Genomic DNA, 18,823 nt, shown 5'->3' with positions numbered 1-18,823 from the left:
CTAAAATCCGAACGGTTCCATGTCAAGTAAACCAATGGTCTCTGCTTATCCCCAAAGGAAAGGTTAAACCTATTTGCCTGTGCCAAAAAATAACATAGTATGACAACCAGGACCGCGTGGCCTAATGGATAAGGCGTCTGACTTCGAATCAGAAGATTGAGGGTTCGAGTCCCTTCGTGGTCAAATCAAGTGACTATACTTTTTACTTAGATAATGAAATCAGAACAGTTCTATGTTACGTAAACCAATGGTCTCTGGTTATCCCCAAAGGAAAGGTTAAACCTCTTAGCCTGTGCCAAAAAATAACATAGTAAGATAACCAGGACCGCGTGGCCTAATGGATAAGGCGTCTGACTTCGAATCAGAAGATTGAGGGTTCGAGTCCCTTCGTGGTCAAATCAAGTGGCTATACTTTTTACTTAGATGATGAAATCAGAACAGTTCTGTCATGTAAACCAATGGTCTCTGGTCATCCCCAAAGGAAAGGTTAAACCTCTTAGCCTGTGCCAAAAACTAACATAGCAGGATAACCAGGACCGCGTGGCCTAATGGATAAGACGTCTGACTTCGAATCAGAAGATTGAGGGTTCGAGTCCCTTCTTAGCCTCTGCCAAAAACTAACATTGTAGGGTAACCAGGACCGCGTGGCCTAATGGATAAGGCGTCTGACTTCGAATCAGAAGATTGAGGGTTCGAGTCCCTTCGTGGTCAAATCAAGTGGCTATAATTTTTACTTAAATCCGAACTGTTCCATGTCAAGTAAACCAATGGTCTCTGCTTATCCCCAAAGGAAAGGTTAAACCTATTTGCCTGTGCCAAAAAATAACATAGTATGACAACCAGGACCGCGTGGCCTAATGGATAAGGCGTCTGACTTCGAATCAGAAGATTGAGGGTTCGAGTCCCTTCGTGGTCAAATCAAGTGACTATACTTTTTACTTAGATAATGAAATAAGAACAGTTCTATCTTACGTAAACCAATGGTCTCTGGTTATCCCCAAATGAAAGGTTAAACCTCTTAGACTGTGCCAAAAAATAACATAGTATGACAACCAGGACCGTGTGGCCTAATGGATAAGGCGTCTGACTTCGAATCAGAAGATTGAGGGTTCAAGTCCCTTCGTGGTCAAATCAAGTGGCTATACTTTTTACTTAGATAATGAAATCAGAACAGTTCCATGTCAAGTAAACCAATGGTCTCTGCATATCCCCAAAGGAAAGGTTAAACCTCTTAGCCTGTGCCAAAAAATAACATAGTAGGATAACCAGGACCGCGTGGCCTAATGGATAAAGCGTCTGACTTCGAATCAGAAGATTGAGAGTTCGAGTCCCTTCTTAGCCTGTGCCAAAAACTAACATTGTAGGGTAACCAGGACCGCGTGGCCTAATGGATAAGGCGTCTGACTTCGAATCAGAAGATTGAGGGTTCGAGTCCCTTCGTGGTCAAATCAAGCGGCTATAATTTTTACTTAAATCCGAACTGTTCCATGTCAAGTAAACCAATGGTCTCTGGTTATCCCCAAAGGAAACGTTAAACCTCTTAGCCTGTGCCAAAAAATAACATAGTAGGATAACCAGGACCACGTGGCCTAATGGATAAGGCTTCTGACTTCGAATCAGAAGATTGAGGGTTCGAGTCCCTTCGTGGTAAAATCAAGTGGCTACACTTTGTACTTAGATAATGAAATCAGAACAGTTCTATGTTACGTAAACCAATGGTCTCTGGTTATCCCCAAAGGAAAGGTTAAACCTATTTGACTCTGCCAAAAAATAACATAGTATGACAACCAGGACCGCGTGGCCTAATGGATAAGGCGTCTGACTTCGAATCAGAAGACTGAGGGTTCAAGTCTCTTCGTGGTCAAATCAAGTGGCTATACTTTTTACTTAGATAATGAAATCAGAACAGTTCCATGTCAAGTAAACCAATGGTCTCTGCTTATCCCCAAAGGAAAGGTTAAACCTCTTAGCCTGTGCCAAAAACTAACATAGCAGGATAACCAGGACCGCGTGGCCTAATGGATAAGACGTCTGACTTCGAATCAGAAGATTGAGGGTTCGAGTCCCTTCTTAGCCTCTGCCAAAAACTAACATTGTAGGGTAACCAGGACCGCGTGGCCTAATGGATAAGGCGTCTGACTTCGAATCAGAAGATTGAGGGTTCGAGTCCCTTCGTGGTCAAATCAAGTGGCTATAATTTTTACTTAAATCCGAACTGTTCCACGTCAAGTAAACCAATGGTCTCTGCTTATCCCCAAAGGAAAGGTTAAACCTATTTGCCTGTGCCAAAAAATAACATAGTATGACAACCAGGACCGCGTGGCCTAATGGATAAGGCGTCTGACTTCGAATCAGAAGATTGAGGGTTCGAGTCCCTTCGTGGTAAATTCAAGTGACTATACTTTTTACTTAGATAATGAAATAAGAACAGTTCTATCTTACGTAAACCAATGGTCTCTGGTTATCCCCAAAGGAAAGGTTAAACCTCTTAGACTGTTCCAAAAAATAACATAGTATGACAACCAGGACCGCGTGGCCTAATGGATAAGGCGTCTGACTTCGAATCAGAAGATTGAGGGTTCAAGTCCCTTCGTGGTCAAATCAAGTGGCTATACTTTTTACTTAGATAATGAAATCAGAACAGTTCCATGTCAAGTAAACCAATGGTCTCTGCTTATCCCCAAAGGAAAGGTTAAACCTCTTAGCCTGTGCCAAAAAATAACATAGTAGGATAACCAGGACCGCGTGGCCTAATGGATAAAGCGTCTGACTTCGAATCAGAAGATTGAGAGTTCGAGTCCCTTCTTAGCCTGTGCCAAAAACTAACATTGTAGGGTAACCAGGACCGCGTGGCCTAATGGATAAGGCGTCTGACTTCGAATCAGAAGATTGAGGGTTCGAGTCCCTTCGTGGTCAAATCAAGCGGCTATAATTTTTACTTAAATCCGAACTGTTCCATGTCAAGTAAACCAATGGTCTCTGGTTATCCCCAAAGGAAACGTTAAACCTCTTAGCCTGTGCCAAAAAATAACATATTAGGATAACCAGGACCGCGTGGCCTAATGGATAAGGCTTCTGACTTCGAATCAGAAGATTGAGGGTTCGAGTCCCTTCGTGGTAAAATCAAGTGGCTATAATTTTTACTTAAATCCGAACTGTTCCATGTCAAGTAAACCAATGGTCTCTGCTTATCCCCAAAGGAAAGGTTAAACCTATTTGACTCTGCCAAAAAATAACATAGTATGACAACCAGGACCGCGTGGCCTAATGGATAAGGCGTCTGACTTCGAATCAGAAGATTGAGGGTTCGAGTCCCTTCGTGGTCAAATCAAGCGGCTATAATTTTTACTTAAATCCGAACTGTTCCATGTCAAGTAAACCAATGGTCTCTGGTTATCCCCAAAGGAAAGGTTAAACCTATTTGCCTGTGCCAAAAAATAACATAGTAAGATAACCAGGACCGCGTGGCCTAATGGATAAGGCGTCTGACTTCGAATCAGAAGATTGAGGGTTCGAGTCCCTTTGTGGTTAAATCAAGTGGCTATACTTTTTACTTAGATGATGAAATCAGAACAGTTCTGTCATGTAAACCAATGGTCTCTGGTCATCCCCAAAGGAAAGGTTAAACCTCTTAGCCTGTGCCAAAAACTAACATAGCAGGATAACCAGGACCGTGTGGCCTAATGGATAAGACGTCTGACTTCGAATCAGAAGATTGAGGGTTCGAGTCCCTTCTTAGCCTGTGCCAGAAACTAACATTGTAGGGTAACCAGGACCGCGTGGCCTAATGGATAAGGCGTCTGACTTCGAATCAGAAGATTGAGGGTTCGAGTCCCTTCGTGGTCAAATCAAGTGGCTATACTTTTTACTTAGATAATGAAATCAGAACAGTTCTATGTCACGTGAACCAATGGTCTCTGGTAATCCCCAAAGGAAAGGTTAAACCTATTTGACTCTGCCAAAAGATAACATAGTATGACAACCAGGACCGCGTGGCCCAATGGATAAGGCATCTGACTTCGAATCAGAAGATTGAGGGTTCGAGTCCCTTTGTGGTCAAATCAAGTGGCTATAATTTTTACTTAAATCCGAACGGTTCCATGTCAAGTAAACCAATGGTCTCTGCTTATCCCCAAAGGAAAGGTTAAACCTATTTGCCTGTGCCAAAAAATAACATAGAATGACAACCAGGACCGCGTGGCCTAATGGATAAGGCGTCTGACTTCGAATCAGAAGATTGAGGGTTCGAGTCCCTTCGTGGTCAAATCAAGTGACTATACTTTTTACTTAGATAATGAAATCAGAACAGTTCTATGTTACGTAAACCAATGGTCTCTGGTTATCCCCAAAGGAAAGGTTAAACCTCTTAGCCTGTGCCAAAAAATAACATAGTAAGATAACCAGGACCGCGTGGCCTAATGGATAAGGCGTCTGACTTCGAATCAGAAGATTGAGGGTTCGAGTCCCTTCGTGGTCAAATCAAGTGGCTATACTTTTTACTTAGATGATGAAATCAGAACAGTTCTGTCATGTAAACCAATGGTCTCTGGTCATCCCCAAAGGAAAGGTTAAACCTCTTAGCCTGTGCCAAAAACTAACATAGCAGGATAACCAGGACCGCGTGGCCTAATGGATAAGACGTCTGACTTCGAATCAGAAGATTGAGGGTTCGAGTCCCTTCTTAGCCTCTGCCAAAAACTAACATTGTAGGATAACCAGGACCGCGTGGCCTAATGGATAAGGCGTCTGACTTCGAATCAGAAGATTGAGGGTTCGAGTCCCTTCGTGGTCAAATCAAGTGGCTATACTTTTTACTTAGATAATGAAATCAGAACACTTCTATGTCACGTGAACCAATGGTCTCTGGTAATCCCCAAAGGAAAGGTTAAACCTATTTGACTCTGCCAAAAGATAACATAGTATGACAACCAGGACCGCGTGGCCTAATGGATAAGGCATCTGACTTCGAATCAGAAGATTGAGGGTTCGAGTCCCTTTGTGGTCAAATCAAGTGGCTATACTTTTTACTTAGATAATGAAATCAGAACAGTTCCATGTCAAGTATACCAATGGTCTCTGGTTATCCCCAAAGGAAAGGTTAAACCTCTTAGCCTGTGCCAAAAATTAACATAGCAGGATAACCAGGACCGCGTGGCCTAATGGATAAGGCGTCTGACTTCGAATCAGAAGATTGAGGGTTCGAGTCCCTTCGTGGTCAAATCAAGTGGCTATACTTTTTACTTAGATGATTAAATTAGAACAGTTCTGTCATGTAAACCAATGGTATCTGGTCATCCCCAAAGGAAAGGTTAAACCTCTTAGCCTGTGCCAAAAACTAACATAGCAGGATAACCAGGACCGCATGGCCTAATGGATAAGACGTCTGACTTCGAATCAGACGATTGAGGGTTCGAGTCCCTTCTTAGCCTGTGCCAAAAACTAACATTGTAGGGTAACCAGGACCGCGTGGCCTAATGGATAAGGCGTCTGACTTCGAATCAGAAGATTGAGGGTTCAAGTCCCTTCGTGGTCAAATCAAGTGGCTATAATTTTTACTTAAATCCGAACGGTTCCATGTCAAGTAAACCAATGGTCTCTGCTTATCCCCAAAGGAAAGGTTAAACCTATTTGCCTGTGCCAAAAAATAACATAGTATGACAACCAGGACCGCGTGGCCTAATGGATAAGGCATCTGACTTCGAATCAGAAGATTGAGGGTTCGAGTCCCTTTGTGGTCAAATCAAGTGGCTATAATTTTTACTAAAATCCGAACGGTTCCATGTCAAGTAAACCAATGGTCTCTGCTTATCCCCAAAGGAAAGGTTAAACCTATTTGCCTGTGCCAAAAAATAACATAGTATGACAACCAGGACCGCGTGGCCTAATGGATAAGGCGTCTGACTTCGAATCAGAAGATTGAGGGTTCGAGTCCCTTCGTGGTCAAATCAAGTGACTGTACTTTTTACTTAGATAATGAAATCAGAACAGTTCTATGTTACGTAAACCAATGGTCTCTGGTTATCCCCAAAGGAAAGGTTAAACCTCTTAGCCTGTGCCAAAAAATAACATAGTAAGATAACCAGGACCGCGTGGCCTAATGGATAAGGCGTCTGACTTCGAATCAGAAGATTGAGGGTTCGAGTCCCTTCGTGGTCAAATCAAGTGGCTATACTTTTTACTTAGATGATGAAATCAGAACAGTTCTGTCATGTAAACCAATGGTCTCTGGTCATCCCCAAAGGAAAGGTTAAACCTCTTAGCCTGTGCCAAAAACTAACATAGCAGGATAACCAGGACCGCGTGGCCTAATGGATAAGACGTCTGACTTCGAATCAGAAGATTGAGGGTTCGAGTCCCTTCTTAGCCTCTGCCAAAAACTAACATTGTAGGGTAACCAGGACCGCGTGGCCTAATGGATAAGGCGTCTGACTTCGAATCAGAAGATTGAGGGTTCGAGTCCCTTCGTGCTCAAATCAAGTGGCTATAATTTTTACTTAAATCCGAACTGTTCCATGTCAAGTAAACCAATGGTCTCTGCTTATCCCCAAAGGAAAGGTTAAACCTATTTGCCTGTGCCAAAAAATAACATAGTATGACAACCAGGACCGCGTGGCCTAATGGATAAGGCGTCTGACTTCGAATCAGAAGATTGAGGGTTCGAGTCCCTTCGTGGTCAAATCAAGTGACTATACTTTTTACTTAGATAATGAAATAAGAACAGTTCTATCTTACGTAAACCAATGGTCTCTGGTTATCCCCAAATGAAAGGTTAAACCTCTTAGACTGTGCCAAAAAATAACATAGTATGACAACCAGGACCGTGTGGCCTAATGGATAAGGCGTCTGACTTCGAATCAGAAGATTGAGGGTTCAAGTCCCTTCGTGGTCAAATCAAGTGGCTATACTTTTTACTTAGATAATGAAATCAGAACAGTTCCATGTCAAGTAAACCAATGGTCTCTGCATATCCCCAAAGGAAAGGTTAAACCTCTTAGCCTGTGCCAAAAAATAACATAGTAGGATAACCAGGACCGCGTGGCCTAATGGATAAAGCGTCTGACTTCGAATCAGAAGATTGAGAGTTCGAGTCCCTTCTTAGCCTGTGCCAAAAACTAACATTGTAGGGTAACCAGGACCGCGTGGCCTAATGGATAAGGCGTCTGACTTCGAATCAGAAGATTGAGGGTTCGAGTCCCTTCGTGGTCAAATCAAGCGGCTATAATTTTTACTTAAATCCGAACTGTTCCATGTCAAGTAAACCAATGGTCTCTGGTTATCCCCAAAGGAAACGTTAAACCTCTTAGCCTGTGCCAAAAAATAACATAGTAGGATAACCAGGACCACGTGGCCTAATGGATAAGGCTTCTGACTTCGAATCAGAAGATTGAGGGTTCGAGTCCCTTCGTGGTAAAATCAAGTGGCTACACTTTGTACTTAGATAATGAAATCAGAACAGTTCTATGTTACGTAAACCAATGGTCTCTGGTTATCCCCAAAGGAAAGGTTAAACCTATTTGACTCTGCCAAAAAATAACATAGTATGACAACCAGGACCGCGTGGCCTAATGGATAAGGCGTCTGACTTCAAATCAGAAGACTGAGGGTTCAAGTCTCTTCGTGGTCAAATCAAGTGGCTATACTTTTTACTTAGATAATGAAATCAGAACAGTTCCATGTCAAGTAAACCAATGGTCTCTGCTTATCCCCAAAGGAAAGGTTAAACCTCTTAGCCTGTGCCAAAAACTAACATAGCAGGATAACCAGGACCGCGTGGCCTAATGGATAAGACGTCTGACTTCGAATCAGAAGATTGAGGGTTCGAGTCCCTTCTTAGCCTCTGCCAAAAACTAACATTGTAGGGTAACCAGGACCGCGTGGCCTAATGGATAAGGCGTCTGACTTCGAATCAGAAGATTGAGGGTTCGAGTCCCTTCGTGGTCAAATCAAGTGGCTATAATTTTTACTTAAATCCGAACTGTTCCACGTCAAGTAAACCAATGGTCTCTGCTTATCCCCAAAGGAAAGGTTAAACCTATTTGCCTGTGCCAAAAAATAACATAGTATGACAACCAGGACCGCGTGGCCTAATGGATAAGGCGTCTGACTTCGAATCAGAAGATTGAGGGTTCGAGTCCCTTCGTGGTAAATTCAAGTGACTATACTTTTTACTTAGATAATGAAATAAGAACAGTTCTATCTTACGTAAACCAATGGTCTCTGGTTATCCCCAAAGGAAAGGTTAAACCTCTTAGACTGTGCCAAAAAATAACATAGTATGACAACCAGGACCGCGTGGCCTAATGGATAAGGCGTCTGACTTCGAATCAGAAGATTGAGGGTTCAAGTCCCTTCGTGGTCAAATCAAGTGGCTATACTTTTTACTTAGATAATGAAATCAGAACAGTTCCATGTCAAGTAAACCAATGGTCTCTGCTTATCCCCAAAGGAAAGGTTAAACCTCTTAGCCTGTGCCAAAAAATAACATAGTAGGATAACCAGGACCGCGTGGCCTAATGGATAAAGCGTCTGACTTCGAATCAGAAGATTGAGAGTTCGAGTCCCTTCTTAGCCTGTGCCAAAAACTAACATTGTAGGGTAACCAGGACCGCGTGGCCTAATGGATAAGGCGTCTGACTTCGAATCAGAAGATTGAGGGTTCGAGTCCCTTCGTGGTCAAATCAAGCGGCTATAATTTTTACTTAAATCCGAACTGTTCCATGTCAAGTAAACCAATGGTCTCTGGTTATCCCCAAAGGAAACGTTAAACCTCTTAGCCTGTGCCAAAAAATAACATATTAGGATAACCAGGACCGCGTGGCCTAATGGATAAGGCTTCTGACTTCGAATCAGAAGATTGAGGGTTCGAGTCCCTTCGTGGTAAAATCAAGTGGCTATAATTTTTACTTAAATCCGAACTGTTCCATGTCAAGTAAACCAATGGTCTCTGGTTATCCCCAAAGGAAAGGTTAAACCTATTTGACTCTGCCAAAAAATAACATAGTATGACAACCAGGACCGCGTGGCCTAATGGATAAAGCGTCTGACTTCGAATCAGAAGATTGAGAGTTCGAGTCCCTTCTTAGCCTGTGCCAAAAACTAACATTGTAGGGTAACCAGGACCGCGTGGCCTAATGGATAAGGCGTCTGACTTCGAATCAGAAGATTGAGGGTTCGAGTCCCTTCGTGGTCAAATCAAGCGGCTATAATTTTTACTTAAATCCGAACTGTTCCATGTCAAGTAAACCAATGGTCTCTGGTTATCCCCAAAGGAAACGTTAAACCTCTTAGCCTGTGCCAAAAAATAACATATTAGGATAACCAGGACCGCGTGGCCTAATGGATAAGGCTTCTGACTTCGAATCAGAAGATTGAGGGTTCGAGTCCCTTCGTGGTAAAATCAAGTGGCTATAATTTTTACTTAAATCCGAACTGTTCCATGTCAAGTAAACCAATGGTCTCTGGTTATCCCCAAAGGAAAGGTTAAACCTATTTGACTCTGCCAAAAAATAACATAGTATGACAACCAGGACCGCGTGGCCTAATGGATAAGGCGTCTGACTTCGAATCAGAAGATTGAGGGTTCGAGTCCCTTCGTGGTCAAATCAAGCGGCTATAATTTTTACTTAAATCCGAACTGTTCCATGTCAAGTAAACCAATGGTCTCTGGTTATCCCCAAAGGAAAGGTTAAACCTATTTGCCTGTGCCAAAAAATAACATAGTAAGATAACCAGGACCGCGTGGCCTAATGGATAAGGCGTCTGACTTCGAATCAGAAGATTGAGGGTTCGAGTCCCTTTGTGGTTAAATCAAGTGGCTATACTTTTTACTTAGATGATGAAATCAGAACAGTTCTGTCATGTAAACCAATGGTCTCTGGTCATCCCCAAAGGAAAGGTTAAACCTCTTAGCCTGTGCCAAAAACTAACATAGCAGGATAACCAGGACCGTGTGGCCTAATGGATAAGACGTCTGACTTCGAATCAGAAGATTGAGGGTTCGAGTCCCTTCTTAGCCTGTGCCAGAAACTAACATTGTAGGGTAACCAGGACCGCGTGGCCTAATGGATAAGGCGTCTGACTTCGAATCAGAAGATTGAGGGTTCGAGTCCCTTCGTGGTCAAATCAAGTGGCTATACTTTTTACTTAGATAATGAAATCAGAACAGTTCTATGTCACGTGAACCAATGGTCTCTGGTAATCCCCAAAGGAAAGGTTAAACCTATTTGACTCTGCCAAAAGATAACATAGTATGACAACCAGGACCGCGTGGCCCAATGGATAAGGCATCTGACTTCGAATCAGAAGATTGAGGGTTCGAGTCCCTTTGTGGTCAAATCAAGTGGCTATAATTTTTACTTAAATCCGAACGGTTCCATGTCAAGTAAACCAATGGTCTCTGCTTATCCCCAAAGGAAAGGTTAAACCTATTTGCCTGTGCCAAAAAATAACATAGTATGACAACCAGGACCGCGTGGCCTAATGGATAAGGCGTCTGACTTCGAATCAGAAGATTGAGGGTTCGAGTCCCTTCGTGGTCAAATCAAGTGACTATACTTTTTACTTAGATAATGAAATCAGAACAGTTCTATGTTACGTAAACCAATGGTCTCTGGTTATCCCCAAAGGAAAGGTTAAACCTCTTAGCCTGTGCCAAAAAATAACATAGTAAGATAACCAGGACCGCGTGGCCTAATGGATAAGGCGTCTGACTTCGAATCAGAAGATTGAGGGTTCGAGTCCCTTCGTGGTCAAATCAAGTGGCTATACTTTTTACTTAGATGATGAAATCAGAACAGTTCTGTCATGTAAACCAATGGTCTCTGGTCATCCCCAAAGGAAAGGTTAAACCTCTTAGCCTGTGCCAAAAACTAACATAGCAGGATAACCAGGACCGCATGGCCTAATGGATAAGACGTCTGACTTCGAATCAGAAGATTGAGGGTTCGAGTCCCTTCTTAGCCTCTGCCAAAAACTAACATTGTAGGGTAACCAGGACCGCGTGGCCTAATGGATAAGGCGTCTGACTTCGAATCAGAAGATTGAGGGTTCGAGTCCCTTCGTGGTCAAATCAAGTGGCTATACTTTTTACTTAGATGATGAAATCAGAACAGTTCTGTCATGTAAACCAATGGTCTCTGGTCATCCCCAAAGGAAAGGTTAAACCTCTTAGCCTGTGCCAAAAACTAACATAGCAGGATAACCAGGACCGCGTGGCCTAATGGATAAGACGTCTGACTTCGAATCAGAAGATTGAGGGTTCGAGTCCCTTCTTAGCCTCTGCCAAAAACTAACATTGTAGGGTAACCAGGACCGCGTGGCCTAATGGATAAGGCGTCTGACTTCGAATCAGAAGATTGAGGGTTCGAGTCCCTTCGTGCTCAAATCAAGTGGCTATAATTTTTACTTAAATCCGAACTGTTCCATGTCAAGTAAACCAATGGTCTCTGCTTATCCCCAAAGGAAAGGTTAAACCTATTTGCCTGTGCCAAAAAATAACATAGTATGACAACCAGGACCGCGTGGCCTAATGGATAAGGCGTCTGACTTCGAATCAGAAGATTGAGGGTTCGAGTCCCTTCGTGGTCAAATCAAGTGACTATACTTTTTACTTAGATAATGAAATAAGAACAGTTCTATCTTACGTAAACCAATGGTCTCTGGTTATCCCCAAATGAAAGGTTAAACCTCTTAGACTGTGCCAAAAAATAACATAGTATGACAACCAGGACCGTGTGGCCTAATGGATAAGGCGTCTGACTTCGAATCAGAAGATTGAGGGTTCAAGTCCCTTCGTGGTCAAATCAAGTGGCTATACTTTTTACTTAGATAATGAAATCAGAACAGTTCCATGTCAAGTAAACCAATGGTCTCTGCATATCCCCAAAGGAAAGGTTAAACCTCTTAGCCTGTGCCAAAAAATAACATAGTAGGATAACCAGGACCGCGTGGCCTAATGGATAAAGCGTCTGACTTCGAATCAGAAGATTGAGAGTTCGAGTCCCTTCTTAGCCTGTGCCAAAAACTAACATTGTAGGGTAACCAGGACCGCGTGGCCTAATGGATAAGGCGTCTGACTTCGAATCAGAAGATTGAGGGTTCGAGTCCCTTCGTGGTCAAATCAAGCGGCTATAATTTTTACTTAAATCCGAACTGTTCCATGTCAAGTAAACCAATGGTCTCTGGTTATCCCCAAAGGAAACGTTAAACCTCTTAGCCTGTGCCAAAAAATAACATAGTAGGATAACCAGGACCACGTGGCCTAATGGATAAGGCTTCTGACTTCGAATCAGAAGATTGAGGGTTCGAGTCCCTTCGTGGTAAAATCAAGTGGCTACACTTTGTACTTAGATAATGAAATCAGAACAGTTCTATGTTACGTAAACCAATGGTCTCTGGTTATCCCCAAAGGAAAGGTTAAACCTATTTGACTCTGCCAAAAAATAACATAGTATGACAACCAGGACCGCGTGGCCTAATGGATAAGGCGTCTGACTTCAAATCAGAAGACTGAGGGTTCAAGTCTCTTCGTGGTCAAATCAAGTGGCTATACTTTTTACTTAGATAATGAAATCAGAACAGTTCCATGTCAAGTAAACCAATGGTCTCTGCTTATCCCCAAAGGAAAGGTTAAACCTCTTAGCCTGTGCCAAAAACTAACATAGCAGGATAACCAGGACCGCGTGGCCTAATGGATAAGACGTCTGACTTCGAATCAGAAGATTGAGGGTTCGAGTCCCTTCTTAGCCTCTGCCAAAAACTAACATTGTAGGGTAACCAGGACCGCGTGGCCTAATGGATAAGGCGTCTGACTTCGAATCAGAAGATTGAGGGTTCGAGTCCCTTCGTGGTCAAATCAAGTGGCTATAATTTTTACTTAAATCCGAACTGTTCCACGTCAAGTAAACCAATGGTCTCTGCTTATCCCCAAAGGAAAGGTTAAACCTATTTGCCTGTGCCAAAAAATAACATAGTATGACAACCAGGACCGCGTGGCCTAATGGATAAGGCGTCTGACTTCGAATCAGAAGATTGAGGGTTCGAGTCCCTTCGTGGTAAATTCAAGTGACTATACTTTTTACTTAGATAATGAAATAAGAACAGTTCTATCTTACGTAAACCAATGGTCTCTGGTTATCCCCAAAGGAAAGGTTAAACCTCTTAGACTGTGCCAAAAAATAACATAGTATGACAACCAGGACCGCGTGGCCTAATGGATAAGGCGTCTGACTTCGAATCAGAAGATTGAGGGTTCAAGTCCCTTCGTGGTCAAATCAAGTGGCTATACTTTTTACTTAGATAATGAAATCAGAACAGTTCCATGTCAAGTAAACCAATGGTCTCTGCTTATCCCCAAAGGAAAGGTTAAACCTCTTAGCCTGTGCCAAAAAATAACATAGTAGGATAACCAGGACCGCGTGGCCTAATGGATAAAGCGTCTGACTTCGAATCAGAAGATTGAGAGTTCGAGTCCCTTCTTAGCCTGTGCCAAAAACTAACATTGTAGGGTAACCAGGACCGCGTGGCCTAATGGATAAGGCGTCTGACTTCGAATCAGAAGATTGAGGGTTCGAGTCCCTTCGTGGTCAAATCAAGCGGCTATAATTTTTACTTAAATCCGAACTGTTCCATGTCAAGTAAACCAATGGTCTCTGGTTATCCCCAAAGGAAACGTTAAACCTCTTAGCCTGTGCCAAAAAATAACATATTAGGATAACCAGGACCGCGTGGCCTAATGGATAAGGCTTCTGACTTCGAATCAGAAGATTGAGGGTTCGAGTCCCTTCGTGGTAAAATCAAGTGGCTATAATTTTTACTTAAATCCGAACTGTTCCATGTCAAGTAAACCAATGGTCTCTGGTTATCCCCAAAGGAAAGGTTAAACCTATTTGACTCTGCCAAAAAATAACATAGTATGACAACCAGGACCGCGTGGCCTAATGGATAAGGCGTCTGACTTCGAATCAGAAGATTGAGGGTTCGAGTCCCTTCGTGGTCAAATCAAGCGGCTATAATTTTTACTTAAATCCGAACTGTTCCATGTCAAGTAAACCAATGGTCTCTGGTTATCCCCAAAGGAAAGGTTAAACCTATTTGCCTGTGCCAAAAAATAACATAGTAAGATAACCAGGACCGCGTGGCCTAATGGATAAGGCGTCTGACTTCGAATCAGAAGATTGAGGGTTCGAGTCCCTTTGTGGTTAAATCAAGTGGCTATACTTTTTACTTAGATGATGAAATCAGAACAGTTCTGTCATGTAAACCAATGGTCTCTGGTCATCCCCAAAGGAAAGGTTAAACCTCTTAGCCTGTGCCAAAAACTAACATAGCAGGATAACCAGGACCGTGTGGCCTAATGGATAAGACGTCTGACTTCGAATCAGAAGATTGAGGGTTCGAGTCCCTTCTTAGCCTGTGCCAGAAACTAACATTGTAGGGTAACCAGGACCGCGTGGCCTAATGGATAAGGCGTCTGACTTCGAATCAGAAGATTGAGGGTTCGAGTCCCTTCGTGGTCAAATCAAGTGGCTATACTTTTTACTTAGATAATGAAATCAGAACAGTTCTATGTCACGTGAACCAATGGTCTCTGGTAATCCCCAAAGGAAAGGTTAAACCTATTTGACTCTGCCAAAAGATAACATAGTATGACAACCAGGACCGCGTGGCCCAATGGATAAGGCATCTGACTTCGAATCAGAAGATTGAGGGTTCGAGTCCCTTTGTGGTCAAATCAAGTGGCTATAATTTTTACTTAAATCCGAACGGTTCCATGTCAAGTAAACCAATGGTCTCTGCTTATCCCCAAAGGAAAGGTTAAACCTATTTGCCTGTGCCAAAAAATAACATAGTATGACAACCAGGACCGCGTGGCCTAATGGATAAGGCGTCTGACTTCGAATCAGAAGATTGAGGGTTCGAGTCCCTTCGTGGTCAAATCAAGTGACTATACTTTTTACTTAGATAATGAAATCAGAACAGTTCTATGTTACGTAAACCAATGGTCTCTGGTTATCCCCAAAGGAAAGGTTAAACCTCTTAGCCTGTGCCAAAAAATAACATAGTAAGATAACCAGGACCGCGTGGCCTAATGGATAAGGCGTCTGACTTCGAATCAGAAGATTGAGGGTTCGAGTCCCTTCGTGGTCAAATCAAGTGGCTATACTTTTTACTTAGATGATGAAATCAGAACAGTTCTGTCATGTAAACCAATGGTCTCTGGTCATCCCCAAAGGAAAGGTTAAACCTCTTAGCCTGTGCCAAAAACTAACATAGCAGGATAACCAGGACCGCGTGGCCTAATGGATAAGACGTCTGACTTCGAATCAGAAGATTGAGGGTTCGAGTCCCTTCTTAGCCTCTGCCAAAAACTAACATTGTAGGATAACCAGGACCGCGTGGCCTAATGGATAAGGCGTCTGACTTCGAATCAGAAGATTGAGGGTTCGAGTCCCTTTGTGGTCAAATCAAGTGGCTATACTTTTTACTTAGATGATTAAATTAGAACAGTTCTGTCATGTAAACCAATGGTATCTGGTCATCCCCAAAGGAAAGGTTAAACCTCTTAGCCTGTGCCAAAAACTAACATTGTAGGGTAACCAGGACCGCGTGGCCTAATGGATAAGGCGTCTGACTTCGAATCAGAAGATTGAGGGATCGAGTCCCTTCGTGGTCAAATCAAGTGGCTATAATTTTTACTTAAATCCGAACTGTTCCACGTCAAGTAAACCAATGGTCTCTGCTTATCCCCAAAGGAAAGGTTAAACCTATTTGCCTGTGCCAAAAAATAACATAGTATGACAACCAGGACCGCGTGGCCTAATGGATAAGGCGTCTGACTTCGAATCAGAAGATTGAGGGTTCGAGTCCCTTCGTGGTCAAATCAAGTGACTATACTTTTTACTTAGATAATGAAATAAGAACAGTTCTATCTTACGTAAACCAATGGTCTCTGGTTATCCCCAAAGGAAAGGTTAAACCTCTTAGACTGTGCCAAAAAATAACATAGTATGACAACCAGGACCGCGTGGCCTAATGGATAAGGCGTCTGACTTCGAATCAGAAGATTGAGGGTTCAAGTCCCTTCGTGGTCAAATCAAGTGGCTATACTTTTTACTTAGATAATGAAATCAGAACAGTTCCATGTCAAGTAAACCAATGGTCTCTGGTTATCCCCAAAGGAAAGGTTAAACCTCTTAGACTGTGCCAAAAAATAACATAGTATGACAACCAGGACCGCGTGGCCTAATGGATAAGGCGTCTGACTTCGAATCAGAAGATTGAGGGTTCGAGTCCCTTCGTGGTCAAATCAAGTGGCTATAATTTTTACTTAAATCCGAACTGTTCCATGTCAAGTAAACCAATGGTCTCTGGTTATCCCCAAAGGAAAGGTTAAACCTATTTGACTCTGCCAAAAAATAACATAGTATGACAACCAGGACCGCGTGGCCTAATGGATAAGGCGTCTGACTTCGAATCAGAAGATTGAGGGTTCGAGTCCCTTCGTGGTCAAATCAAGCGGCTATAATTTTTACTTAAATCCGAACTGTTCCATGTCAAGTAAACCAATGGTCTCTGGTTATCCCCAAAGGAAAGGTTAAACCTATTTGCCTGTGCCAAAAAATAACATAGTAAGATAACCAGGACCGCGTGGCCTAATGGATAAGGCGTCTGACTTCGAATCAGAAGATTGAGGGTTCGAGTCCCTTTGTGGTTAAATCAAGTGGCTATACTTTTTACTTAGATGATGAAATCAGAACAGTTCTGTCATGTAAACCAATGGTCTCTGGTCATCCCCAAAGGAAAGGTTAAACCTCTTAGCCTGTGCCAAAAACTAACATAGCAGGATAACCAGGACCGTGTGGCCTAATGGATAAGACGTCTGACTTCGAATCAGAAGATTGAGGGTTCGAGTCCCTTCTTAGCCTGTGCCAGAAACTAACATTGTAGGGTAACCAGGACCGCGTGGCCTAATGGATAAGGCGTCTGACTTCGAATCAGAAGATTGAGGGTTCGAGTCCCTTCGTGGTCAAATCAAGTGGCTATACTTTTTACTTAGATAATGAAATCAGAACAGTTCTATGTCACGTGAACCAATGGTCTCTGGTAATCCCCAAAGGAAAGGTTAAACCTATTTGACTCTGCCAAAAGATAACATAGTATGACAACCAGGACCGCGTGGCCCAATGGATAAGGCATCTGACTTCGAATCAGAAGATTGAGGGTTCGAGTCCCTTTGTGGTCAAATCAAGTGGCTATAATTTTTACTAAAATCCGAACGGTTCCATGTCAAGTAAACCAATGGTCTCTGCTTATCCCCAAAGGAAAGGTTAAACCTATTTGCCTGTGCCAAAAAATAACATAGTATGACAACCAGGACCGCGTGGCCTAATGGATAAGGCGTCTGACTTCGAATCAGAAGATTGAGGGTTCGAGTCCCTTCGTGGTCAAATCAAGTGACTATACTTTTTACTTAGATAATGAAATCAGAACAGTTCTATGTCACGTGAACCAATGGTCTCTGGTAATCCCCAAAGGAAAGGTTAAACCTATTTGACTCTGCCAAAAGATAACATAGTATGACAACCAGGACCGCGTGGCCCAATGGATAAGGCATCTGACTTCGAATCAGAAGATTGAGGGTTCGAGTCCCTTCGTGGTCAAATCAAGCGGCTATAATTTTTACTTAAATCCGAACTGTTCCATGTCAAGTAAACCAATGGTCTCTGGTTATCCCCAAAGGAAACGTTAAACCTCTTAGCCTGTGCCAAAAAATAACATATTAGGATAACCAGGACCGCGTGGCCTAATGGATAAGGCTTCTGACTTCGAATCAGAAGATTGAGGGTTCGAGTCCCTTCGTGGTAAAATCAAGTGGCTATAATTTTTACTTAAATCCGAACTGTTCCATGTCAAGTAAACCAATGGTCTCTGGTTATCCCCAAAGGAAAGGTTAAACCTATTTGACTCTGCCAAAAAATAACATAGTAAGATAACCAGGACCGCGTGGCCTAATGGATAAGGCGTCTGACTTCGAATCAGAAGATTGAGGGTTCGAGTCCCTTCGTGGTCAAATCAAGCGGCTATAATTTTTACTTAAATCCGAACTGTTCCATGTCAAGTAAACCAATGGTCTCTGGTTATCCCCAAAGGAAAGGTTAAACCTATTTGCCTGTGCCAAAAAATAACATAGTAAGATAACCAGGACCGCGTGGCCTAATGGATAAGGCGTCTGACTTCGAATCAGAAGATTGAGGGTTCGAGTCCCTTTGTGGTTAAATCAAGTGGCTATACTTTTTACTTAGATGATGAAATCAGAACAGTTCTGTCATGTAAACCAATGGTCTCTGGTCATCCCCAAAGGAAAGGTTAAACCTCTTAGCCTGTGCCAAAAACTAACATAGCAGGATAACCAGGACCGTGTGGCCTAATGGATAAGACGTCTGACTTCGAATCAGAAGATTGAGGGTTCGAGTCCCTTCTTAGCCTGTGCCAAAAAATAACATAGTATGACAACCAGCACCGCGTGGCCTAATGGATAAGGCGTCTGACTTCGAATCAGAAGATTGAGGGTTCGAGTCCCTTCGTGGTCAAATCAAGTGACTATACTTTTTACTTAGATAATGAAATCAGAACAGTTCTATGTTACGTAAACCAATGGTCTCTGGTTATCCCCAAAGGAAAGGTTAAACCTCTTAGCCTGTGCCAAAAAATAACATAGTAAGATAACCAGGACCGCGTGGCCTAATGGATAAGGCGTCTGACTTCGAATCAGAAGATTGAGGGTTCGAGTCCCTTCGTGGTCAAATCAAGTGGCTATACTTTT

General features: G+C 42.7%; 1 protein-coding gene and 77 non-coding genes across 80 annotated transcripts in view; 77 read left to right on the top strand and 1 right to left on the bottom strand.

Moving 5' to 3' along the window:
- The window catches only part of kif5ab (kinesin family member 5A, b), a 147,663-nt gene that overhangs the window by 71,668 nt on the left and 57,172 nt on the right, over positions 1-18,823 (bottom strand). The gene's annotated exons all lie outside the window — the stretch shown is intronic.
- trnar-ucg (transfer RNA arginine (anticodon UCG)) lies at positions 111-183 on the top strand. Its single transcript has one exon. It is a non-coding gene; the product is annotated as a tRNA-Arg (tRNA).
- trnar-ucg (transfer RNA arginine (anticodon UCG)) lies at positions 324-396 on the top strand. The gene has a single exon. It is a non-coding gene; the product is annotated as a tRNA-Arg (tRNA).
- Positions 639-711, top strand: trnar-ucg (transfer RNA arginine (anticodon UCG)). Its single transcript has one exon. It is a non-coding gene; the product is annotated as a tRNA-Arg (tRNA).
- On the top strand, positions 844-916 carry trnar-ucg (transfer RNA arginine (anticodon UCG)). Its single transcript has one exon. It is a non-coding gene; the product is annotated as a tRNA-Arg (tRNA).
- On the top strand, positions 1,057-1,129 carry trnar-ucg (transfer RNA arginine (anticodon UCG)). The gene has a single exon. It is a non-coding gene; the product is annotated as a tRNA-Arg (tRNA).
- Positions 1,374-1,446, top strand: trnar-ucg (transfer RNA arginine (anticodon UCG)). Its single transcript has one exon. It is a non-coding gene; the product is annotated as a tRNA-Arg (tRNA).
- Positions 1,579-1,651, top strand: trnar-ucg (transfer RNA arginine (anticodon UCG)). The gene has a single exon. It is a non-coding gene; the product is annotated as a tRNA-Arg (tRNA).
- On the top strand, positions 1,792-1,864 carry trnar-ucg (transfer RNA arginine (anticodon UCG)). The gene has a single exon. It is a non-coding gene; the product is annotated as a tRNA-Arg (tRNA).
- Positions 2,109-2,181, top strand: trnar-ucg (transfer RNA arginine (anticodon UCG)). Its single transcript has one exon. It is a non-coding gene; the product is annotated as a tRNA-Arg (tRNA).
- trnar-ucg (transfer RNA arginine (anticodon UCG)) lies at positions 2,314-2,386 on the top strand. Its single transcript has one exon. It is a non-coding gene; the product is annotated as a tRNA-Arg (tRNA).
- On the top strand, positions 2,527-2,599 carry trnar-ucg (transfer RNA arginine (anticodon UCG)). Its single transcript has one exon. It is a non-coding gene; the product is annotated as a tRNA-Arg (tRNA).
- Positions 2,844-2,916, top strand: trnar-ucg (transfer RNA arginine (anticodon UCG)). Its single transcript has one exon. It is a non-coding gene; the product is annotated as a tRNA-Arg (tRNA).
- trnar-ucg (transfer RNA arginine (anticodon UCG)) lies at positions 3,049-3,121 on the top strand. Its single transcript has one exon. It is a non-coding gene; the product is annotated as a tRNA-Arg (tRNA).
- On the top strand, positions 3,254-3,326 carry trnar-ucg (transfer RNA arginine (anticodon UCG)). The gene has a single exon. It is a non-coding gene; the product is annotated as a tRNA-Arg (tRNA).
- Positions 3,459-3,531, top strand: trnar-ucg (transfer RNA arginine (anticodon UCG)). Its single transcript has one exon. It is a non-coding gene; the product is annotated as a tRNA-Arg (tRNA).
- trnar-ucg (transfer RNA arginine (anticodon UCG)) lies at positions 3,774-3,846 on the top strand. Its single transcript has one exon. It is a non-coding gene; the product is annotated as a tRNA-Arg (tRNA).
- Positions 3,987-4,059, top strand: trnar-ucg (transfer RNA arginine (anticodon UCG)). The gene has a single exon. It is a non-coding gene; the product is annotated as a tRNA-Arg (tRNA).
- On the top strand, positions 4,192-4,264 carry trnar-ucg (transfer RNA arginine (anticodon UCG)). The gene has a single exon. It is a non-coding gene; the product is annotated as a tRNA-Arg (tRNA).
- trnar-ucg (transfer RNA arginine (anticodon UCG)) lies at positions 4,405-4,477 on the top strand. Its single transcript has one exon. It is a non-coding gene; the product is annotated as a tRNA-Arg (tRNA).
- On the top strand, positions 4,720-4,792 carry trnar-ucg (transfer RNA arginine (anticodon UCG)). Its single transcript has one exon. It is a non-coding gene; the product is annotated as a tRNA-Arg (tRNA).
- trnar-ucg (transfer RNA arginine (anticodon UCG)) lies at positions 4,933-5,005 on the top strand. Its single transcript has one exon. It is a non-coding gene; the product is annotated as a tRNA-Arg (tRNA).
- trnar-ucg (transfer RNA arginine (anticodon UCG)) lies at positions 5,146-5,218 on the top strand. The gene has a single exon. It is a non-coding gene; the product is annotated as a tRNA-Arg (tRNA).
- On the top strand, positions 5,461-5,533 carry trnar-ucg (transfer RNA arginine (anticodon UCG)). The gene has a single exon. It is a non-coding gene; the product is annotated as a tRNA-Arg (tRNA).
- On the top strand, positions 5,666-5,738 carry trnar-ucg (transfer RNA arginine (anticodon UCG)). Its single transcript has one exon. It is a non-coding gene; the product is annotated as a tRNA-Arg (tRNA).
- Positions 5,871-5,943, top strand: trnar-ucg (transfer RNA arginine (anticodon UCG)). The gene has a single exon. It is a non-coding gene; the product is annotated as a tRNA-Arg (tRNA).
- trnar-ucg (transfer RNA arginine (anticodon UCG)) lies at positions 6,084-6,156 on the top strand. Its single transcript has one exon. It is a non-coding gene; the product is annotated as a tRNA-Arg (tRNA).
- trnar-ucg (transfer RNA arginine (anticodon UCG)) lies at positions 6,399-6,471 on the top strand. The gene has a single exon. It is a non-coding gene; the product is annotated as a tRNA-Arg (tRNA).
- trnar-ucg (transfer RNA arginine (anticodon UCG)) lies at positions 6,604-6,676 on the top strand. The gene has a single exon. It is a non-coding gene; the product is annotated as a tRNA-Arg (tRNA).
- Positions 6,817-6,889, top strand: trnar-ucg (transfer RNA arginine (anticodon UCG)). Its single transcript has one exon. It is a non-coding gene; the product is annotated as a tRNA-Arg (tRNA).
- Positions 7,134-7,206, top strand: trnar-ucg (transfer RNA arginine (anticodon UCG)). The gene has a single exon. It is a non-coding gene; the product is annotated as a tRNA-Arg (tRNA).
- Positions 7,339-7,411, top strand: trnar-ucg (transfer RNA arginine (anticodon UCG)). Its single transcript has one exon. It is a non-coding gene; the product is annotated as a tRNA-Arg (tRNA).
- trnar-ucg (transfer RNA arginine (anticodon UCG)) lies at positions 7,869-7,941 on the top strand. Its single transcript has one exon. It is a non-coding gene; the product is annotated as a tRNA-Arg (tRNA).
- Positions 8,074-8,146, top strand: trnar-ucg (transfer RNA arginine (anticodon UCG)). Its single transcript has one exon. It is a non-coding gene; the product is annotated as a tRNA-Arg (tRNA).
- Positions 8,287-8,359, top strand: trnar-ucg (transfer RNA arginine (anticodon UCG)). The gene has a single exon. It is a non-coding gene; the product is annotated as a tRNA-Arg (tRNA).
- On the top strand, positions 8,604-8,676 carry trnar-ucg (transfer RNA arginine (anticodon UCG)). The gene has a single exon. It is a non-coding gene; the product is annotated as a tRNA-Arg (tRNA).
- On the top strand, positions 8,809-8,881 carry trnar-ucg (transfer RNA arginine (anticodon UCG)). Its single transcript has one exon. It is a non-coding gene; the product is annotated as a tRNA-Arg (tRNA).
- Positions 9,118-9,190, top strand: trnar-ucg (transfer RNA arginine (anticodon UCG)). The gene has a single exon. It is a non-coding gene; the product is annotated as a tRNA-Arg (tRNA).
- On the top strand, positions 9,323-9,395 carry trnar-ucg (transfer RNA arginine (anticodon UCG)). Its single transcript has one exon. It is a non-coding gene; the product is annotated as a tRNA-Arg (tRNA).
- Positions 9,528-9,600, top strand: trnar-ucg (transfer RNA arginine (anticodon UCG)). Its single transcript has one exon. It is a non-coding gene; the product is annotated as a tRNA-Arg (tRNA).
- trnar-ucg (transfer RNA arginine (anticodon UCG)) lies at positions 9,733-9,805 on the top strand. Its single transcript has one exon. It is a non-coding gene; the product is annotated as a tRNA-Arg (tRNA).
- Positions 10,048-10,120, top strand: trnar-ucg (transfer RNA arginine (anticodon UCG)). The gene has a single exon. It is a non-coding gene; the product is annotated as a tRNA-Arg (tRNA).
- Positions 10,261-10,333, top strand: trnar-ucg (transfer RNA arginine (anticodon UCG)). Its single transcript has one exon. It is a non-coding gene; the product is annotated as a tRNA-Arg (tRNA).
- trnar-ucg (transfer RNA arginine (anticodon UCG)) lies at positions 10,466-10,538 on the top strand. Its single transcript has one exon. It is a non-coding gene; the product is annotated as a tRNA-Arg (tRNA).
- Positions 10,679-10,751, top strand: trnar-ucg (transfer RNA arginine (anticodon UCG)). The gene has a single exon. It is a non-coding gene; the product is annotated as a tRNA-Arg (tRNA).
- Positions 10,994-11,066, top strand: trnar-ucg (transfer RNA arginine (anticodon UCG)). Its single transcript has one exon. It is a non-coding gene; the product is annotated as a tRNA-Arg (tRNA).
- trnar-ucg (transfer RNA arginine (anticodon UCG)) lies at positions 11,309-11,381 on the top strand. Its single transcript has one exon. It is a non-coding gene; the product is annotated as a tRNA-Arg (tRNA).
- On the top strand, positions 11,514-11,586 carry trnar-ucg (transfer RNA arginine (anticodon UCG)). Its single transcript has one exon. It is a non-coding gene; the product is annotated as a tRNA-Arg (tRNA).
- Positions 11,727-11,799, top strand: trnar-ucg (transfer RNA arginine (anticodon UCG)). Its single transcript has one exon. It is a non-coding gene; the product is annotated as a tRNA-Arg (tRNA).
- Positions 12,044-12,116, top strand: trnar-ucg (transfer RNA arginine (anticodon UCG)). The gene has a single exon. It is a non-coding gene; the product is annotated as a tRNA-Arg (tRNA).
- On the top strand, positions 12,249-12,321 carry trnar-ucg (transfer RNA arginine (anticodon UCG)). Its single transcript has one exon. It is a non-coding gene; the product is annotated as a tRNA-Arg (tRNA).
- Positions 12,779-12,851, top strand: trnar-ucg (transfer RNA arginine (anticodon UCG)). Its single transcript has one exon. It is a non-coding gene; the product is annotated as a tRNA-Arg (tRNA).
- Positions 12,984-13,056, top strand: trnar-ucg (transfer RNA arginine (anticodon UCG)). The gene has a single exon. It is a non-coding gene; the product is annotated as a tRNA-Arg (tRNA).
- trnar-ucg (transfer RNA arginine (anticodon UCG)) lies at positions 13,197-13,269 on the top strand. The gene has a single exon. It is a non-coding gene; the product is annotated as a tRNA-Arg (tRNA).
- On the top strand, positions 13,514-13,586 carry trnar-ucg (transfer RNA arginine (anticodon UCG)). The gene has a single exon. It is a non-coding gene; the product is annotated as a tRNA-Arg (tRNA).
- On the top strand, positions 13,719-13,791 carry trnar-ucg (transfer RNA arginine (anticodon UCG)). The gene has a single exon. It is a non-coding gene; the product is annotated as a tRNA-Arg (tRNA).
- On the top strand, positions 13,924-13,996 carry trnar-ucg (transfer RNA arginine (anticodon UCG)). The gene has a single exon. It is a non-coding gene; the product is annotated as a tRNA-Arg (tRNA).
- Positions 14,129-14,201, top strand: trnar-ucg (transfer RNA arginine (anticodon UCG)). Its single transcript has one exon. It is a non-coding gene; the product is annotated as a tRNA-Arg (tRNA).
- Positions 14,444-14,516, top strand: trnar-ucg (transfer RNA arginine (anticodon UCG)). Its single transcript has one exon. It is a non-coding gene; the product is annotated as a tRNA-Arg (tRNA).
- Positions 14,657-14,729, top strand: trnar-ucg (transfer RNA arginine (anticodon UCG)). Its single transcript has one exon. It is a non-coding gene; the product is annotated as a tRNA-Arg (tRNA).
- On the top strand, positions 14,862-14,934 carry trnar-ucg (transfer RNA arginine (anticodon UCG)). The gene has a single exon. It is a non-coding gene; the product is annotated as a tRNA-Arg (tRNA).
- On the top strand, positions 15,075-15,147 carry trnar-ucg (transfer RNA arginine (anticodon UCG)). Its single transcript has one exon. It is a non-coding gene; the product is annotated as a tRNA-Arg (tRNA).
- On the top strand, positions 15,390-15,462 carry trnar-ucg (transfer RNA arginine (anticodon UCG)). The gene has a single exon. It is a non-coding gene; the product is annotated as a tRNA-Arg (tRNA).
- Positions 15,601-15,673, top strand: trnar-ucg (transfer RNA arginine (anticodon UCG)). Its single transcript has one exon. It is a non-coding gene; the product is annotated as a tRNA-Arg (tRNA).
- trnar-ucg (transfer RNA arginine (anticodon UCG)) lies at positions 15,806-15,878 on the top strand. The gene has a single exon. It is a non-coding gene; the product is annotated as a tRNA-Arg (tRNA).
- trnar-ucg (transfer RNA arginine (anticodon UCG)) lies at positions 16,019-16,091 on the top strand. The gene has a single exon. It is a non-coding gene; the product is annotated as a tRNA-Arg (tRNA).
- trnar-ucg (transfer RNA arginine (anticodon UCG)) lies at positions 16,232-16,304 on the top strand. The gene has a single exon. It is a non-coding gene; the product is annotated as a tRNA-Arg (tRNA).
- On the top strand, positions 16,437-16,509 carry trnar-ucg (transfer RNA arginine (anticodon UCG)). The gene has a single exon. It is a non-coding gene; the product is annotated as a tRNA-Arg (tRNA).
- trnar-ucg (transfer RNA arginine (anticodon UCG)) lies at positions 16,642-16,714 on the top strand. The gene has a single exon. It is a non-coding gene; the product is annotated as a tRNA-Arg (tRNA).
- trnar-ucg (transfer RNA arginine (anticodon UCG)) lies at positions 16,957-17,029 on the top strand. Its single transcript has one exon. It is a non-coding gene; the product is annotated as a tRNA-Arg (tRNA).
- trnar-ucg (transfer RNA arginine (anticodon UCG)) lies at positions 17,170-17,242 on the top strand. Its single transcript has one exon. It is a non-coding gene; the product is annotated as a tRNA-Arg (tRNA).
- On the top strand, positions 17,375-17,447 carry trnar-ucg (transfer RNA arginine (anticodon UCG)). Its single transcript has one exon. It is a non-coding gene; the product is annotated as a tRNA-Arg (tRNA).
- On the top strand, positions 17,588-17,660 carry trnar-ucg (transfer RNA arginine (anticodon UCG)). The gene has a single exon. It is a non-coding gene; the product is annotated as a tRNA-Arg (tRNA).
- trnar-ucg (transfer RNA arginine (anticodon UCG)) lies at positions 17,793-17,865 on the top strand. The gene has a single exon. It is a non-coding gene; the product is annotated as a tRNA-Arg (tRNA).
- On the top strand, positions 17,998-18,070 carry trnar-ucg (transfer RNA arginine (anticodon UCG)). The gene has a single exon. It is a non-coding gene; the product is annotated as a tRNA-Arg (tRNA).
- trnar-ucg (transfer RNA arginine (anticodon UCG)) lies at positions 18,203-18,275 on the top strand. Its single transcript has one exon. It is a non-coding gene; the product is annotated as a tRNA-Arg (tRNA).
- Positions 18,518-18,590, top strand: trnar-ucg (transfer RNA arginine (anticodon UCG)). Its single transcript has one exon. It is a non-coding gene; the product is annotated as a tRNA-Arg (tRNA).
- Positions 18,731-18,803, top strand: trnar-ucg (transfer RNA arginine (anticodon UCG)). Its single transcript has one exon. It is a non-coding gene; the product is annotated as a tRNA-Arg (tRNA).

Source organism: Callionymus lyra, chromosome 10 (genome assembly GCF_982586985.1).
Source record: "Callionymus lyra chromosome 10, fCalLyr1.hap1.1, whole genome shotgun sequence".
Classification (NCBI taxonomy): Eukaryota; Metazoa; Chordata; class Actinopteri; order Syngnathiformes; family Callionymidae; genus Callionymus; species Callionymus lyra.
This window is presented reverse-complemented; position numbering and strand designations above follow the sequence as displayed.